This window comes from Durio zibethinus, chromosome 7, assembly GCF_047325235.1.
Source record: "Durio zibethinus cultivar Kanyao isolate XHJ-2024 chromosome 7, ASM4732523v1, whole genome shotgun sequence".
Classification (NCBI taxonomy): Eukaryota; Viridiplantae; Streptophyta; class Magnoliopsida; order Malvales; family Malvaceae; genus Durio; species Durio zibethinus.
Window position 1 is genome coordinate 11,912,037 of NC_143168.1, and position 13,446 is coordinate 11,925,482.

The 13,446-nt window shown below is 32.3% G+C and overlaps 1 pseudogene across 1 annotated transcript; it reads left to right on the forward strand.

Annotated features, from left to right (window-relative positions):
• The first annotated feature begins 1,056 nt into the window (after window positions 1–1,056).
• LOC111276717 (embryogenesis-associated protein EMB8-like) lies at window positions 1,057–10,260 on the forward strand (annotated as a pseudogene). Its single transcript, XR_016343455.1, has 15 exons — window positions 1,057–1,432; window positions 1,531–1,620; window positions 1,713–1,774; window positions 2,754–2,854; window positions 3,524–3,613; window positions 4,221–4,342; window positions 4,849–4,926; window positions 5,795–5,883; window positions 6,198–6,242; window positions 7,221–7,277; window positions 7,358–7,487; window positions 7,579–7,662; window positions 8,087–8,153; window positions 8,375–8,831; window positions 10,076–10,260. The product of XR_016343455.1 is annotated as an embryogenesis-associated protein EMB8-like (transcript).
• Window positions 10,261–13,446: the final 3,186 nt, after the last annotated feature.

The window sequence follows — 13,446 nt, forward strand, 5'->3', positions numbered from 1 at the left end:
ATAAATTGATAAATAAAAAATATGATATTTAATTTTTATAGTATTTAAAATTTAGCCGAGCTGAAATTAATTGAATAAATTATAAACTGAATTAAAATATGAAAAATAAAACTGAATTGAACTCGGAGCCAGGACAGAACACGAGCGGCTTGGTTGGATTACGCACGTGAGAGAGACAAGCTCAGAAATGTGAGAAAGTAATCTAGATGCGGCTGGTCTGAAAGTTAGTGCTGTTGGGCCCACACTGCCAGATTTTGAAAAGATGTGTACGGAATTTTGAAGCGAAATTTATGAAATTTTTTAGTAAAAATAAGTTAATAAAAATTAAAATTAAATATCAAAATTAAAAGATTGACAGAATGTAATAAAAAATTAATAATATGTAAAAAATTAAAATACTATTTATAATTTGAATTTGATGAACACTTATTTAATGAAAAAATTGAAAATTAAAAAAATTTTAAAAGAAGTATATGCAATTTTTTATTAAAAATGATTCAATAAAAATTAAAATAAAAAATCAAACCTAATAATTTTAAAAATTTTAATAAAAAATTAATAATGTAAAAGAATTATTAAAAATATTTTTTATTCAATAGTATAAATTTTATAAAAAATTTTATTAAAAATACAAATCTAAAAAATATATCAAATTTACTTATTTAATGAAAAAATTGAAAATTAAAAAAAAATTAAATGAAGTATATGAACATTTTTATTAAAAATGATTTATTAAAAATCAAAACTAATAATTTAATAAAAAATTAATAATATAAAAAAATTATTGAAAATATTGTTTATTCAATAGTATAAATTTTATAAAAAATTTTATTAAAAATACAAATCTAAAAAATATATCAAATTTTATTAATTTTTTAAAAATATATACACTTAATTTATATAATAAAATTTTTTAATTTATCAATTTTAATTTTTATTAAATTATTTTAATAAAAAACTTCACTAACTGAAATAAAAAATTTAACTCTTTTAAAGTCATTCCTGTCATAAATGTACTTATCAATACCAAATTCTCAGGTGTCTCTCCAACTTCCACTTTTTCCATTCAAAACCTGTTTCAACTTTCCATCCATTCTCAAAAACCAAAAACAGAAAAACATTTTTATCAACTGCTGCGGGCGTTGCTTCTTCCCTATCGCACTTTGTTGATTGTCTAAAAGCTTTGTCAAATGGATGAATCTTCTCTGAATGCATATAAACAACCATTCGTTGCCCTCTCTCTGATTCCAATTTCCCACTATTTACTGTCATTTGTGCTGATATGGGCAGCTTTTCTCTACAATTTCCCGGAAATTCATTCCTTCCATGACTTGTTCCCTGCATTTCACGTTGCTCCTGTTACCTTGACCTTTCACCCTTCCTCCCATATATACAACGACGTCGTTTCCATGTGCCGGGTCCTTCATGGCAGGTACACTTTTCCTTTTTTCTATTTTACCGGGGAATTTGATTCTGTCACTTTTAAGTCTTTTTTTTTTTTTTTTTTTGTGAATTGTTGAATTGTTGCAGGTATGTAGTGACGCCATGGTTATCAAGTCCTCACTTTCAGACTGCTTTTCTCAATTTCTTCGGGAATCCCCCAGTTTTCAGCTACAGCAGGTCATGAATTTCAATCATTTTCTTCTCTTATAATGTTGGATATGTTGCTCCATGTGCTTTGTTCTCACAAACACTTCTCTCCGCTTTCTAAGACAACTTTTTCATGCTTCAGATGGTGGAACCATAGCTCTAGATTGGCTTACAAGTTCTGATGGTTAGTGCAAAACTTTTGATGATATTATGAAATATCCTCACTGATATATGCATCTGAAGAACTTTTGATATTAGTTGTAATGTGTGTTTTGAAATCTTTTAGTATTTTGTGCAATATTCCATTTTAAGGATTGAACTTTCATAGCTGTTAGATCCATCATCAATTATACTTTTTCTTTAGGTGATATATAATAGGAGTATTAACTGCTAAAACATGTGTAAAGGGTGCAAGTTGAAGACTAATAACTATCAGGGCAGCTATGAAGACCACCTTAAAATGAACTTGTTCATAAGCCATGATTTGGGTTATAAAAGCCCTTACTTTTGGCCTCCATTTATCATCTAACTATTTGGACGGATACATTAAGCGTTTGAATATAATAATGCCGAAAAGGGTTACAATATGCAGCTGGTAAATGCAGCTTCTTCGTATGCATCTTAGATGATGGGATTAGGTGATATCCTGTTGGCAGCCACATATTAGTAGAAAAGAGGTTAAATTCAATCCATCTCTCCCCAATCAAGCAAGCAAAAAAAGAAGCCTTTTAACTATCACAAAAAGGTATCTCTGGTATAATGGTGCTGTATACCGACTCTTTCTTGTTTCAGTATTTCCTTAGTGTTAAACATGGATATGCTTCTTAAAACAGTGTGTTTAATCTTTAGTGAATTTTTCCATAATAATTAGAGGGTCATTCCTTCAAAAGGATGTTCTGTTGAAGTGTCCTATAAGGGAAACAATTTTCATATACTGTGGTTGCTTTTGGTTATACTTTCCCCAAGTTGACTTGCTTTCATATTTAGAAGGTTGACTGAGATTTTGATAGCCTTTAAATCAGATAATGCAGCTTGATCGTAGTTACTGAATGATCCTATTAGGTATTAGTTATTTGTCTACATAGACATAATACCTGAATTTCATATTAAGTTAGTCTAGTAAATATTCTATTCTAAAACTGATGTGTTTGGTAATTTTACAGTTTCAAGAGGCACCTTCGAGATGAATAATGTGATCTCAAAGGATGAAAAAACTCCTTCGGTGGCTGTCATTCCTGGCTTAACAAGTGATTCTTCTTCTGCAGTAAGTTAATTAATGTCAACTTATGACTAGTCTTCTTTTCTTCTTGTTTCTCTCTGTTCCTTAAAATCACTTGTGGTCGTAAAGGAAAACAATCTTCAATTTGTATCAACTTTTGGTGAACTTGAAAAAAAATAATCGAAATCCAACCATGATAGCTGGATAACTGCGTCTAGAAGCTTCATGAGTACAGCGAGTAGTTAGAGGTGAAGGGTTGGCTTTTGGTTTCTTAGTTTTCTTTGCTGATGATGACAACTGTATTTATTGATTCTGTACATGATCTTCATTCTATGATGGATGTTTAATGCTTTTTTCTTTTGCAAGATTAAACTGCCCTACATAGAGTGGTTGGTTGAGAATAAATTTATCAATGTCGATGCCAATATGATCCTTATTAAGTAATTTCTTTGCAGTTCCACTTACCAATCATCTTAAAGAGTTGCTGATGCTAACTGATGCTAAGGATCTAAAATTAATATGAAACTAGTCTTATAAAATCTCCTTGACTATTATCTGAGGAAATTTTTATTTGGGACCTCAGAGAAAGCTATATGTCCAGATGCCTATATGAAAACTTATGCAAGTTAATGACACAGATTGAATAGGGCAAAGAGATTGCTGTGGAATACATTTTACAAAGCTAAAATTGTCTTGCTATAATTCTTTTGGCAGTATATTAAGCACCTTGTATTTGGAATGGCAAAATGTGGATGGAATGTTGTTGTTAGCAACCACCAAGGACTGGGTGGCGTTTCAATTACTGTGAGTTATTCATTTTCTTTTTCTTTCTCCTTTGTTTAGCTTACTACATTTGTGTTTTATGTAACTTCTTTTTTTGGTTGGTCTTCTTTCATGAGGAAAAATGAACTTCCATATAACTATTTTATATCAGTCTATGAAATCAATCAACAATTATATCTTTTTTTTACGACCTGCACAATGCAGTCCGGTCATTTTGCCTTTTGCAGTTGCCGTTATTGTTGTGATCTTCAAGCTGACATTATACCAAAACTCATTGTACGGCTTTAACGAAATTTATTTCTTAAATTTTAAAGATTTATGTTTCCAAGTCATATACAATGACAACAAAGTATGCAATCTGTTGAGAACTAATATAATGAACCTAAATTTTTGACTGGTAATTGATTGTTGAGATGTATTTGGCTATGTTTCAAAGAACATGTGTGTACGGATGAAAACCTGATCGTTAATTGTTTAAAAGCTGAGGGTTTCTAGTACTTCCTCTGGCATCTTGTAGTTAAATAAAATTAGTCCTCAATATCATTTCTTCATGGTGTTTTCTAGCACTTAACATTGTTAATGTGTAATAGATCTATATCTTTAATGAATTTTGTAATAACTTTTGCAGTCCGATTGCTTTTATAATGCTGGCTGGACAGAGGATACACGAGTAGTCATTGATTATCTCCATCATCAGCAACCGAAGGCTCCTTTATTTGCAATTGGAACCAGCTTGGTGCCAACATTTTAGTATGTTACCTGGTCTGCGTTCCCTATTTCTTAATTATTTGGTACATAAAATTTATTACAAACTCTATTGCTTGATTTACGTCCCTCCTGCATCAACCAGTTGGTTATGTTTGATGATGGTTCTTCCCTTGTGTCTCTGAATTTACTTGTTATTACCCTGACTATGGTCAGTGCAAATCTGTCCTATATCAGAAAGATGTTGCTTGTTTCACCTTTTTGTCTATCAACTTCGCTTCAGTTCCTTTAATTACTTTTTCATTAATCAACAAATTCTAGACATTTTCATTCACTCTCTTTAAGTTTAGCAATTTTTCTAGATTATTATTCTATTAATGCATTTATTTATTTGTTGCCTTGATTTGCCAATAAGCAATTTAACTGATCATGTTACCATTTTACCTTGAATTATATTTGTTTGAAATTATATTTCTCTACCTTGAATTATAAATTATGTCAACTTAATATTAATTTATCTGTGACACCTTAGTATGAATTACTTCCTACAGGTGAAATATCTTGGGGAGGATAGAAAGAAGGTACCTGTAGCTGGAGCAGTGGCTATTTGTTCTCCATGAGACCTTTTGGTTAGTGCTTTATCTCTAGCAAGATCTATTATTTCTTAACTGCTAGTTTTTAATTACCTTACTCCTTAATCTTTTAGGCTTATGCCATATTAATTGATATGAAATATGAATACAGAATTTACAATCAACAATACTAAATCATCAACGCGTTAAGGATCAAACAAAAGTGATCTTAAGCTCCATAGTCCATAAAATATCTTAAGACTGACCAGTCAACCTTTTATGGTAGAGCAGGCAATTCATTTTTCCTCAATTATGAAAACCAGGATGACGCAAATTTCATTGACTAAATGCCATGGGCGCATCCCCTTGTTAGATAGCTTGCCCCCTAACTTCTCCTAGTAGGTTATGCAATATGTTTCAGCACAGTGTAGGCCCTCCAAATTGACTCTTTTCCTATGCTTGATTCTTTGTAACCACCTCAGAATCAGTTTCTATGATTATCTTCTACAACCCTGAGCAGTGGAAGATAAAATTTTCTGGCCTCGGCAATAAAAATTGTTAGAATCTGAAGCTATTTGTTTTAATCATTTATACAGCCAAGTTATAGCTGTAAAACCTGCCAAATAAATACATTAGCTCTTGAATCAACTCTTATCCATCTCCCATAACATTCTGCATTTTCCCCTCATTTGCATCTGCTAATAATTACATGTTATTGATTTATTGTGATGTGAATGCAGGGCCTGGTGTTCGAAGTTATATTAGTTATCATGTTATATATGCTATAGTTACATCAAGTTACTAATTTTTTGACATTGTAGCAGGATATGTGATCATATATTTGAATCTGCAATTGCTCTTCATCATCTGGTTAATTGTCCTGCTTTTATAATTTGGTTTTCTTATAATTTTATATCTTCTGCAGATTGGTGACAGGTTTATAGCCATAGGCTAGTGCAGAAGTTATACGATAGAGCCCTTACAATTGGCCTTTAAGGTTATGCAAAACTGTATGTCTGTTCTACTCTTTTTTCAAATGAGTTGTAAGATTTGAAGCCTAAATGCAGGCCCTTGGTGTCTGAAACTCAACAATGTTCCAATCTTTTTGTTCTTTCAGAGGAGGCATACAGAGGGATGCCCCTGGAATAATGTACCTAGTAACCGGTTTCTATTACAATTCATTAAGCCTTTGAAACTTAACAGCATCTATAATAACTTTTTTTGGGAGATGTGTTGCTGAAGATGCCTCAGTAATAAAGTACTAATAAATTTTCAGGATCAATTTCCTTGAGTTCATACGACTTTTCCTAAATGTTTATTATAGGCAGGAGCCTAACTATTCTCGGCTGCCTAATTGGGAAGGCATAAAAAAGGTTAGATTCTTCTTTGATATGAGGATCATTTTTTCTTTGGGACATTGCATTAGTGAAGTTAGAATAATTGATCCAAAGAAATCATGCTGTTCTGTAGTTTCTCATACCGCAAAAATCAACCATTGTTTATCTAATAATCGACTTCCTTTTGTTATAAGATAAAAGTTTCCTCATTTTGCTTTCATCTTGGAAAAACTAAACAAAAAATTTCTAATCCAGAGACTAATATATAATGAGTTTGTTATACCTAACTACTACCAGGAAAGTCCTGGATAGTTTCCACATGAAAACATATATTAATGGTTTATGAAATTTCTGAAGGCTTGCTCTCTTACCACCTTGTCTGCCTCTAAATATATGAGAAAAACATGCCGCAGGGAAGAAATATATTCCTATTCCCATACAATGAGCTATGGAAGTGTTCAGTATGAACAGTATGCATCTGTTATATTTTCTTTGGCCCCCTCTTCCTTGATATATAAGATAGAAAACAGAAGCATTGCTTATTTGAGGAATATTACCTGTCTTTGCTGTTATGAATTTCCCTAAAATAGGATAACAGACTAGTGTAAAAATTTTTATTACGGTTATACACTTATAAATTTCCATGAATAGGGTTTGCAAGGAGGGCGACTGGATTTTCACCTATGTGACCCGGAGGGAAGTTTGGACCTGAGCTTTCATCTCAAGTGCATGCATTTAACTGATTTGGATGCCTTGGAATCACTTTTTCTCCCCTTCTTTTCATAACTTGCACTATTAAGCTTTCTGCTAGTACAACAAATTTATGGTTGTTGCCCCCCATTCTCTTGTTGGCAACGCTGTAGATTATACTTATCACCCATAGCATAACTTCAAGAGAAGCGAACATTTTCATTCAATCTATTTCTTTAGGCATAAGTGTCATCAATTTTCATTATGCTTTTCTTCCTTTTAACTTATATATTGTTTGTTGGTTATCCAGTTGGCCTTCAAAAGTCACGTTCTATTCAAGATTTTGACAACTTTGCCACATGCCTTGTTGGAAAATTTGAGGTACTATCTCAAACTCTATCTAGTTTTTCTTCTTTGCTGTTGTATTATGAGTTACCAAAAGTATCATACTGTTTTCCCAGACTGTGGATACGTACTATAGGCATTGTAGCAGCTCCTCTTCTTATGCGCAAAGTCAGTGCCATTGCTCTGTATCAGTGCTCTAAAAGAGCCTGTCTGTACCAGGGAAGCCATTCCTTGGGATGAATGCAGGTGGAGCTCCTGTAACCATGCTACAGAATGCTTTCTTTGAGTTTGTTATGTTATTTTGCGCAATTGAACTCTGTAACTCTGTCTTTAACAGGGCAAATAAAAATATTGTGTTTCCCACCTCTCAACATGGAGGACATCTCGCATTTTTTGAGGGAATTACTGCATCTAGCCTGTGGTAATTCATAGCTCCAGACATAACTAACCATATGTTTCCAACATCTACTGATGCTATAAACCAGGCTTTCCCTTGATAAAAGAATTTCAGGAAATTTATTTATTTTCAAGCAGTTGGCCATTTTGTTCATGTTATTATTTGATTATTGCCGTCATGACACCCTTCTTCACTGAAATTGAGAGTGAGAACTCCATTTTTCTTGTATCCCGTGTGCTTAAGTGTTTAATCTTCACTACTTTCAAAATGATCATATCTCTAGCTTTTAGTTGATAGGCGATATGATCACCTGCTTAAACCATTTCTTGTTTATGTGATGATAGTTACCAAAATATTTGAGGTGTCATGGTTGTTGTCAATATGTAATTCTTTTAGTACATCAAACATAGACATGTTCTAACACATATTGTTTCCCTTTATTATTCAGGTGAGTAAGGGCCACTGATGAATTTCTTGGTCTCCTACACTCTAGTACACATATGCACGTACAGAAGGTTTGCTTCATTTTCATTGTGTTTTGGTTTTCCTATCAAACTAACGGGACATTGTTAGGTGTATGAAGAAATTGTTGAAACTCTTGCTGTCTAGTGCAATAAATTTTAAGCAATACAATGTTCAGATCTATCTAATTGTAATCTTATTCTCTTTCTTAATTTACTGCAATAGTTAAACCCATGTTTGGTAGTGATAATTTTCCATCTTGATGCATTTGCAGACAGAGAATTCTGATCTGCAATTGTCGATGGGATCATCAATTGATAAGGGTCCATATGTAAGTATTGCAGAAGATGGAATGGTGGCTGCAGTTGGTAATGAGCATGCAGGAAATAATGTAGTTGAACACTTAGATGGATTAGGGAAGATTCATGAGAAGGAATGTGATAAAATGGTTTCATCAGTGGAACAAAACCAGCACACGAAGGAAGCAAAGTCCAATGTTGCAACCAGTGCTGCTGCTCAAGTTTCTGGACAATCTTCAAACCTGCAGGGTGTCAAGTCTTTTGATGTGATTGCTCCGGTGAAAAGATGGTTGAATCACGTTTCCCGCCAAAACAGAAAATCAATAGGGTTGCTGGCTTATATTGCCATCATGGCCATTAGTAGGTTCAGCTCTCCGCATTTTTTTCCAGGAAGAAGCTCAGAAATGTTTCACCTTCAACTTCACAAAGAAGGTAATCCAATGCTGCTACTTTTGTATTCTGTACATGTTTGATGTGTCTTTATTCAAATCCAAAATTGTACATAGTTGCCTGCTGAAAATATCATTTTCTGATCATGGCAATTATGAACTAAATCTCATAACTAATTTGAAAGTAAATAATAGTGAAAAATGGTAAAAACCTAGTTTAACTAGCTTTGCCTAGAAGTAACGTTAAACTATTGATGAGGCAATCTCTATTATTCATATATTTTCTTTTTAATTGATATGTCATAAAACCTGGTGATAAACTTTCCACACCATTGGTCCATAGTTGAGTGGTTAATGACTTAATCGCGCATTAGCTATGCAGAGGAAAAGGTAGATTCTAACCTGCAACTTCTTACAGATCGTTCTCATAGTTGAAAGAAATCACCTTTTTAAAGGTATAGAATATACTATGTAATTTGCTTTGAAATGAGATTATATGTCTATCCATCCTTTGTCCACTTAGTTACATCAAACAAAAAACATAAACATAACCACAACATAGATAAAACTTTTCTATAATGAAAAATCACAATATAAAGTTAATTATGATGAAGACGACCAGAGAAGGGAGGGTACTACATATGATGACCATCATTTCCTTCGTTTTGTCATTTATCTTTAGAGTGATCAATTATTTGAATCAGCAGATTAGCTCATTGTTTATGCAAATCATCACCCTTAAAACTTCCTTTGGTTATAACTCACCTAACCAACTAGTTTTCTCGTGCTTTTTTATGCTTGAGTGCAATATACGCGACTGTATGTTCATGTAATTTGCATAAGATACAACAAAAGATCATAACTAACTGAGTCAGTGTGAATGATGGAATCTTTTCAAATCAAAGTAACAATTTAGATTAAGCTCATTTAATCCATCAAGTGAAGGGCCTCAGCCATTGCAAAAGTTTGCATATTACATAGCTTGAATTATTATTGGTCGACTAGCCGCACATTTTGCTTCTTTTTTTTGATAGAGAAGACAGTGAAATTTTTTTAATCTAATGATTAGATTTCATAATCGCATTTGTTGTTGTATCTGTCTTCGATTAAAATTGTCTATATGTATGTCTTAATATTTTATGAATGAATTCTATAATGGTAGAAGATTGTGCATGATCATTGGTTAATAAATTTATACAGTTTGTATTCGTAATGTATTCCCTATTTATCAAGCTTTGACTGTTTCTTCTCTGATTGCATCTTTTCGAAACCTTGTGTCTTACTCAGGTTGCCATTTAAGTCATGTAATAGAGTCAACAAGAAGCTTATTCCGCCTTTGTTTTTACTCTTATATCGAATCATAAGCAACCAAAAAGGATCCTACTTTCGTCATGACATTAATTACCTCTGAACAGGTTATTCTTCAGTCTCTAATCTTTTTCTTTTGACAAAATCCCACGTAATCTAAATCGAAGAAAATTTCAAACCAAAAAGGAATTTGGGGGGGAGGGGAGGGTGGGACCATAACCCACTCTAGGTTTTGCTACACAACAATGGTGATGATTTGCACACGAAAGAATGACTCATTCCATATCTAACAAAAATATGAATCTGCCGTTTGATGACTTAAGGACAAATGAATTTGGTAAGAAAATGACCTTTTTCATTGTGATGAATCAAAGCAAAGAAAGAATAGAACTTTCTTCTTCAATTTTTAAGTACAATTCCTTTGGCTTTGAGAAGATTATGATCCTTATTCTGATCTGATCAATAATATTCAAACAATAGGAAGTAAGCCAAAGACAAAAGAAAAGACAATTAGGTATCACTTTGTAATCTCAGCCATTATTCATAGATTTAAAGTCGTTTACATTGCTGTAGCAATCTCATTATTCTATTGATGCATTGACTTGAGAGATTGTTGGGAATCTCTTTAATTAATTAGTTGTTAGCATCAGAAACCTTCTCTTGTAAACCTCGGAGACTACTTTGTAGTTTCAACTAAGTTATGTTACATTGTGTTATCGAAATCTAAAACGAAGATTTCCGAGATTTACAATGTTAATTTACTGCCCAATTACTACACATACATGCATGTTGGTGTTTGATATGGTTCTGATTAGGGTTTTCTCAAACTTTCTTCCCCGGACTGGCTTCTAGATATTAATTAAGAAAACTAACGATTTTGATTCAGCTCGAGATTCATGTCTTGATTGTGTATTACGCTAAACAAATGGTTAGACTAATTATCTTATGTTCATGAAGTCATGACATATTGAAAAAAGAAGAAGGGAGGGTGAAAAGAAGTGAAATTGAAGAAAAATTTGAGTGCAATTGAACGGGGAATTAGTCATTGATGGAGAAAAGAAATCAAAATGACAATGCAAAATTTCAAATGCAGGTAACATCTAGGAAGAAAGTTGGTTCTTGAAATACATATATGAGGGGATGACTTGGTCGTGGGGAGCATTAATTAAACTACAGATGAAATGTTTCTAAAAGAATATATTATCACTTGTTTGAATTGAACCACCATGGCATTGTTTCTAATGCTTTCAATTATTCTTGTTTGACTCGGAAATTCATATGAAACTAAGTGCCTTGCTAGTTAAGTTATGCACCAAAAAGTCCACAAATAAATTCACTTGTGAAATTGTAAATTCACGTGTGAATACAGAACCTAACAGACAAAATAAGATGGAAAGATTGTTGACACATAAGACTGGATAAAATTGAAAGCTTATGAATTATTCTTGCTTTCTTGAGAAATTTTGATCAACAACTATACATACTATATATAGCTAGTCATAGCTTTTATATTTTGTCAAGGAAATAATGAGTTCTCTTGTATGTTAGTCAAGATCTTTGTTCTTATTTTCTTCTCTCCAAAGGCTAGCCAAATTGTATGAAACTTTGGAGATGTGCCAATGAAAACCCCTCCTTCTTTTCAGATGGAAACACATAAAATTTCCTATATGGCAGAAGTCATGGTGTTTTTGGACTGGTTTCTTATTGGAAAAATAAGAATGGGACGACCAAAGCCTTAATTTGCTTTCAGATTGCCTTTCTAAGAGGGGATAACAACCATTACATCACCTGAAACCGAGCATTTGACTCAGTTTGGTTGGTGCATGATTTTTTTTCTCAAAAAGCACAGTTGGAATCCTCATTTCTCATATTAAAAACAAAAATCCATTAGGTTGCCTTTCACATGTAAACTTAAAAATCCGAATCGATGATATTTGCTATGACTATATTGTCTCTCGAAAACACATGAATAAGTCATATATATTACATGGAATTCATCATCAACCGATTTTATGATATGTTTGCTTCTGCTACATATATTTATATATAGATTTGTAGTATAAAGAAAAAACCCAGGTGAAAAGTCAAGGAGAAATGGCCTGCATGTCGGATGGTTGGTAATGTCCTGTCATAAGAATCAAGTTATCATCACTGGTTCGAAGGATCATGTTTCATTTCTTTTCTCTTCGATCCCTGTCATTGGTTATCTGGGGAGTTGCCATATGTCAACTTAGCATGCAGTTGTAAGAGAAGAGCATCAAAAAAATTGCAGCTGTTGATAAAATCGTAAACTTTGTTCATTCTTTTATCAGGAAAAACCTTGAATATCAGGCCACAATTTTATTAAATTAGTAGCTAGCTTAATGTTCTCCATGAACAAAGACAATAAATTGTGGAATATTCCCGTTTGCACGGTCCCATGTTTGATGTGGTTTTGTTTTTTGGGGTCCGATGCTTGTTTGTTAGGACACATTCAAACGGTTCTACCAATGTAATATCAATTTATTCTTGCTTATTCCTTCGGTAACTCATTCAACTCTTACTATCACAATTTTTTATTCCTCAACTTTTTTGTATTTTTCAATAAATCCAGGAACAAGATGCCGCATCAAGAATTCAAGAGATTAATTTATATTTTTTTTATTACTCCATATAATATAAAAATACATTGAAACAAGTGGAGGAAGAAGTGTACTATTTTGGGTCAGGTACTTACTACTGTAATAATTTTAACCATTTGTATATACAATTGCAGATCCAGATTTTTTTTTTTCTTTTGGTGTTTACTTATGTAAATATAAATATAAATATAAATATATATTTATATATATTATCTAAGTGTTTTAACAATTTTGTTAATGAAAATGTTGTTCATGGGAAAAATTTGAGAAAATTTTGAGGGTCTTCAAAAAAAATTTTCTTTTAGATTTCCTTATTTTCTAATCTTTGGGGTGTTTGGAAAAAGTTTCTTTAAAATTTCCTTATTTTTCAATTTCTGGAGTGTATGAACACTCCATCTCAAACATTAGATCCAACCTTGCCTCTGTGTGAATGTGTATATATATATATATATATATATATATCCCTAATCTCCAACTTAATTATGATAATTATGCTCTTCTATTCATAAAAAGAATTTTTAGTTTGAGAATTTAACATGAAGATTTGTGTAAAATTAATATTTTCGATTATAATTAAATATCAAATTTCAAAACATGTAATTATTCGGTATATATATGCTCAAAAATTAATCTTACGATTTTCGAATGATATTTGAAGTCACTTTTCTAAAACAAATTAATCATTTGTTTTTCTACCATTTTGAAAAAGTGAGGTATGAACTCCATGCA